Source organism: Zeugodacus cucurbitae, chromosome 3 (assembly GCF_028554725.1).
Source record: "Zeugodacus cucurbitae isolate PBARC_wt_2022May chromosome 3, idZeuCucr1.2, whole genome shotgun sequence".
In the NCBI taxonomy this organism is placed as follows: Eukaryota; Metazoa; Arthropoda; class Insecta; order Diptera; family Tephritidae; genus Zeugodacus; species Zeugodacus cucurbitae.
In genome coordinates, this window is record NC_071668.1 from 38159076 (window position 1) to 38165994 (window position 6919).

Genomic DNA, 6919 nt, shown 5'->3' on the forward strand with positions numbered 1-6919 from the left:
TTGCAACAACTACAACGACTATTAGGCTAAATATTCGCCTAGGGGGCAGGATGTATAAATGAGCATCGGCCCCGTCTCCTACTCACCACACTACTAATTACCCCGGACACATACCATTCAACAATACAGGTCGCGGATAGCCGGACGGCCTGAAGTAGCAGGTTAGTTGCGAAATAAGTATAACGAATAAGCAATCCCCGACGATGAGCGGCAGGGACGGAGGATGCGTTATAAAAGCTAGCAGATCCGGTGAAGTTCCTGTGACTGTGGCGAATCGACACCGCCTCATTGAAATATGTGTCTCCCCCACTATGCACAGGCATACTGAGTAATAAAAAAACCCAAGCGCGACGGACTCACAATGAGCGGCTTCCTGGTCAGCGACTGTTAGGTGCGGCTGGTAAAAAAATACTTGACCTGTAAACATCGTGGCGCACTGGGAGTCCCTCAAAATCTTAACAACGACTTCTCCGTTTGTCGAGATTGATAGGGTGATGTGAGCAAGTTCTGGGCTCTGGTCGAGAAGTGTGCATTGGGCGTAGGATTAGTAGCCTGCGTTGCCCCGGGCGAGCCGGGCGTCCGTCCGTGTACTCCGGGACCAGCAAAGCGAAGGACAGGCCTCAAGGAACTGGGGTAGGAGCATAGTCTCCGAGGGTATACCCGTTCTTGTTTCTTTCGGCCCGCCCCCCTGCACACGATGCGCTGGTACAACAAAACAAGAAAGAATGCAACCAGAAACTCGGAGAAGAAGTAAGCAGGATCAGGAAAACGGCCAAAGGAGAAATGCTACTAGAACTGAAGGGTGCTCAAATGGAAAACACTGGTGACTACACACATGAGATTGGTAAGATTCTAGGGAACCAAGCAGCTATCAAGATGGGTGAGAACCCATGAAATAATAGTGGAAATTAAGGACCTTGACCAAATAACTTCTGAAGAGGACATCACGAATGCCATAAGCAACCAAATAAAAGAACTTGGTGGTTTTGATGGAGCTTCTATCAAAAGTATCAGGGCGGCATACGCGGACACGCAAACAGCTGTCAGAAGCCTCCCTGCTCTACAAGCTAGGCTACTTCTCGAGGCGAAGAGAATAAAAATCGGATGGGTGGTATGCCGCATACGGGAGAAGCCGAACCCAATAATTTGTTTTAGATGTTTTTAATACAATCATCTAGCGAGAGCGTGCAACAATCCAGATGACAGTGCTGCCTCAAATGTGGATAGAAGGGGCATTTCGCGAAGACCTGTGAAAAGAAACCGTGGCAGCACAAGAACTACTCACACATACAGTGTTCGAACAAAAGGTAGATGTAGCAATAATCAGCGATCAATACAAAAACCTAGACAATGCAACATGCGTATCTGACCTGACTAATAAAGCTGCCGTTTGGTCCTGTGGAGACAAAGCACTTCAAAATAATGCGCTGACTGGTCAGTCTTATTATACTCGAGCGAAAAAGAGCCGCCGGGCCTGGCAAAGAATCAATATGGCTTCCGAAGAAATAGATCTACAATCGATGCAGTTAAAAAGTTGACAGATGTTGCCAGCAAAGCCATCGCAGTACGGGTATTGTGCGGTTGTGACGTTCGACGTTAAAAATACCTTCAATTCGGCATACTGACCACATATTATAAGAGCTCTGGATATAAAAAATATACCGCCCTATCTGGTGTAGATAATTTCAAGCTACCTATCCGACAGGGTGTTACTATACGATACTGATGAAGGCCCACAAAACTATGTGATAACAGGTGGTGTTCCCCAAGGCTCAGTTCTGGGCCCGCTGCTGTGGAACGTTTTATACGAAGGAATATTGCGCCTCCCACTACCCAAGGACGTTTATATAATTGGATATAGATAGATGGATAGATATTAATATTGAGGAAAGCACCACGACCAGTGGTCTATTGTGCCCTCTCCAAGTCTACAACGACTTCATAAGACCCAGTACCCTGAAAAATTCCAGGATAGTATTAGGACTAAGGACTAACGCTTTTTTCCTCTGCCCGGAACATATCCCGGATAGTGTGGGGACCCACTGCCAGAAAGGGTTCTGGCCCGTCGGTATAGTTGCAGCAGCTGTACGAGCAAGCTCGTCTGCAATTTCGTTCCCTTCTATCCCTTTATGTCCCGGCACCCAGATGAGGTGAACTTTATTGCACGTTGATAGATAATTAAGCCTATCCATGCACTCTCTAACCAAGCGGGACTTCTATGAAGGAGTGCTAGAGGAAGCCTCTCGCCGATCTCCATCATGTTCCTGAATGAAACTCGTTTTACTTTGCCCTTTCCATAACCGTCCGCTGTCATTTGCAGAATGGTCTGGTCGGCGCAGTGTTTGATCACAATGTGCAGTGGAGTGAGGTTTAGGATAGCCTCCATCGCTGCTGTGGGACATGTCCCCATCGCTCCGCAAATGCATACACAAGCTAGCCTTTGCAGTTTGGCCAGCTTTAGCTTTACTACAGAAAGGGAAGCCTTGTCAGCCCATGCCACTGCTCCATATGTGATTATTGGTCTTACTATCATGGTGTACGTCTATCTAATAATGTGTGGGCTACAGCCCAAGTCCTGCCAGCCAGACGTTTACACACCATGGGTGCCTTGGTTGCCTTGGCAACCATATTATCCACATGAGTATTCCTGCGAAGAGAAGCGTCCAAGGTGATTCCTAGGTATTTCACTACGCTGGAGAACTCAATATCACTGCCGCTAAGTTTAATGGTCCTTAGAGCCGGCAGGGTTCTCCGTCTAGTAAAAGGGACGATGGTTGTTTTGGGAGAGTTGATGCCTAGTCCAACCTCTTCGAACCAGCGTTTTGCTAGACTTAGACCTCTCTAAATAATATCACAGAGGGTACTTTCGAATTTGCATATTGTCAGTATCACTATGTCGTCCGCATATCCTTGACAACAGATTCCGTTCTCAGATAGTATCACTAGGAGATCGTCCATCAGGAGGCACCAGAGCAGAGGGGACAGAACCCCCCTTTGAGGGCAGCCTACTAGTGCTACTTCTCCGTCCTCTAGAGAATTCCGGATCTCAATCGTTAGCAGGTACAGGGCGGTGTTGGTAGACCTACCATGCTTGCTGATTTTGTTTGCAAAGGTGCAACCTTGAGTGTCTTTGTAGGTCTTTGTAGAAGGTCCGGGAAGATCAAGTCCGCTCCTTGTGCCTTGAGTTTCTTAAAAGATCCCAAAGACCATTTCAATGAGTCCACTGTGAATAGCGTTCTCGCGAGTTCCCAATCAGTGCGGTAAGGGTAGTATGGACCTTTTTCCACAACTTTATTTTTCGGGTTCGAGCCCGGGAAGTGCGTACTCAGCAGCACTCTTATCCTGTCTTCTGCGCTTGTTGTATAAGATCCGTTAGGGAGTTTGATAGCTAATGTAGTATCGCTTTTTCCCCTGACTAGGGCCTTATGCAATCTTGCAGCCTCTGGCGTCGAGGAGACGCCTTCACAAAAATTCCTGAAGCTGTCTCCCTTTGCCTATCTGATCTCTTTGATATAGTTGGTCAGACTTATCCTATACTCCGACCAGCACCTTGTGCGATTCGCCTTGTTGAAAAGCTTGCGCACAGAGGTTCTGAGTTTCGAGAGTTTGCCGTTCCACCATTTGCAAGATTGCCGGTCGGTGGTCTTACTAATAGGGCAGCTGTTATGGTAAGCGTCAATGACGTACTGGGTAATTGCAGTAACCCTGCTTTCCAGTTACCCTACAGATCTGTCTCTAACATGTTGGTCAACCCTTTCTAGACTTAGATTAGGCGTTGTCCTGTAGGTATCCCAATTTGTTTTTCTTGGGTTACGTTCTGGTCTCGACTCCGAGTACAAACCTTATGAACCTATAATCTGGCATGAATGTTTCCGAAGAGGCCCTTCATTGAGAGATCAGATTGGTCGCAAGGTCGTTACTCAGAGTGACGTCCAAGACTTCCTCCCTGGCCATGGTAATGAAGGTGGGCCTGCCCTCTACATTTTCCACGTTCATATTATTACTAATAATAAATTCTAAAAGAGACTCACCCCTTGGGATTAGCATCGCATCCTAGAATAAGTGGGAGCTTGTGTAACCTGCAGTAGTCTAGTAACCTCTCCACCGTTGAGGAGGGCACAACTGTGGAATCTTCTGGAAAGTAGGCTGACACTAGGACAACTTCCTTATCCTCCTTGTCCCTTATTTGCACATCTACCAGGTCTTGTGAAAAAAATCAAAAATAATCAATGTCTTTCTTCAGAACAATACAGGCTCTAGGTCTGTCACTAGATAGGTCCCAGATTACCTTGTTGTTGTCAGTGTTTAGTCCTCTGACCTCCCCTCTGAAAACCCAGGATTCTAAGATGATGCTCACTTTGTCTTTATTGAACCTGCTGGCGATAACCGCCGAAGCAGCTATTACATGATGCAGGTTCACCTGAGCAACTTCTAAGCGGGAATACATCCAAGAGGGAGAAGTCCTCCGAGTCGCTGTCTTTCCCATGTGGACATGTTGACGGCGCTAAGCCTAAAGTTTAGACGGAATCCCGTCTTCTGGAGTATTTTGTACGATACGTCGTCTATCCCGACGTAGAGTCTTTTTCTGGAGTCTTCTTTTTTGCTGTTGGTGTTAATCCACTCATTTTGTGCCGTTATCAGCTCCATGGCGAATTCAAGAGGCTCTTCAGCACTGCTTTGCTTCCTCCGTCACCCCGTATTCTGCCAAGGGCAAGTTCCTTGTCCAGATGTCGAAGGTACCACATTACAGTGGCCCCACTCATTCCTACCCTGCGGGGATCGTCCGGACCACCTAGGCAGCTTGCCTCAGGTAGCGGAGGGTATTTACCCCTCCTATGCCTCCGTCTCTTATTGGACTCACCGTTCCTTCCTTGCTGTTATCTTCTGCGATTGAGGGTACATTGCAGGGGTTCGTACTCGCTCGAACCTCCATTGGGTTTTTTCCTGCCTGGGATGCCAGGAGTAGTGGTTTGCCTACTCTGCCGCTGCTCGTTGAGGGTACATCGTCGTCTCTCGCGTACTCCTCGAACAGCGAACGCTCCTCTGCCGTTAGAGCATCAAGGAAGCGTGGTCTTCTCTGTTCTGTTTGTTGATGTTGTTTTTGTTTTTGTTTAGTTTTGCCATTCTGTTTCTTACGACCATTTGGCTAGCATAAAGTTTGCCTCCTGGTCTCGGTTTACTGTGGGGAAGGGGTAGGTTCGCCTCGCCAGAGCCCCATGACGTGGTAAGGCCACAGTTACTTCCTAATGCGGCCTGGTGTTGCGAAGGCTCCGTTAAAATACAGCCGGATTTACCTCCTGGCTGCAAACCATCCAATGGGCACGGGAGTCGCAAAACACCCTTGATTAGGAGGTGGCAGATCTTGATCATCGCAACTCCCACGGCTACCACCTGATTAGACATAAAGACCCTGTTAGAATTTTCATGGCAGTCAGATGGAGGCCGGCTGAGTAGCGACTAAGCCCCAGAACCGCGACAAGGTACCTGCCATTAGCGGGAGAATTGGATATGCTGACGACATTGCAGTAAAGCTCGTGGCGAATGAAATCAGTCAAATAGAGTGCAACCAGATCGCGACTAAAATAAAGGAATGGCTTAATGCAACTAAACTCCAGCTAGCAGGCCAGAAAACGGAAGCAGTGTTGATAACAAGTCGAAAAAAGTTAGAAACTGCCAAGCTAAACATTGATGGATATAACATATCCATCCAGAAGTCCTTGAAATATCTGGGTATGATGATAGACGTAAGGCTAAGTTACAAGACCCACATCGACAAAGCCTGTGAGAAAGCGGCAAGGGTTACGACAGCCCTATCGAGGAAAATGGCCAACATTGGTGGTCCTAGACAGAGCAGACGAGCACTTTTGGCCAAAGTGAGTCAGTCTGTACTAATGTACGCAGCACCTATATGGGGAAGAGCCCTGCAGCAAAACACATATTTGGAAAAGACGAAGATAATTGTCCGGTTGCGTGCAATTAGAGTTGCTAGCGCCTACAGGACTGTATCACACGAGGCAATTGGGGTTATAGCGGGCCTTATGCCTCCCGACATTCTGGCAATGGAATTAAAGATAATCTATGATAAAACTTAAAGTATGGGTAGCCGCCTAATGACCGAAGGGAGTAAGGAGGAAAGAGAAAAGAGCCTCCATGAGTGGCAGAAACGTTGGGATGAGACAACGAAAGGTAGGTGGACACATACGCTTATTAGAAACGTCAAGAAGTGGATAGAGAGGAAGCATGGTGAAACGGACTTTTATTTGACGCAGTTCGTAACAGGACACGGCTGTTTTAGGGAATACCTACAAAAATGTGGACATGACGATGGATCAGACTGTTCATACTGTGGAAATGTTTGTGAAAACGCACTACATATATTTTTCGAATGTCTGCGTTATGAGATTGAGAGATGCCAACTAGAGGAACTCCTAAAAGTGCGCCTGACTCCAGGAAATATCGTACCGCATATGCTACAATCGCAACTCGTATGGTACCGAGTAGGCGAGTGGACAGCTAAAGCTCTAATAGAGTTAAGAAGGATTGAGTGGCAATGCAACAGAGAGAGACGTATGGAGAGCGAGTAATAGTAGAGCCAACTGGATAAAGCTAACCCTTGCGATGAAATGCCTAGCGGTGGAACTGCAAGGGAAAAAACGAAAACAATAGGAGACGGAGTTTAGGGTTTAGTACGTAGGCGTCCGCAGACTTCATTGGGTTTTTTATTACATTTTTTCATATCACATAAATTGCTAAATAATCCGTGCGTAATCTGTATCGAAATTATTGCAAAAATCTGTATCGCAATTATTGTACAACTATCGAAATTAATGTACAATAAAATCTATTGTAATAATATCGGCAAATACACGCGTCTACGCACAGATGTTTAAAACGAAAATAAATGTATTCCGTAGTGTTG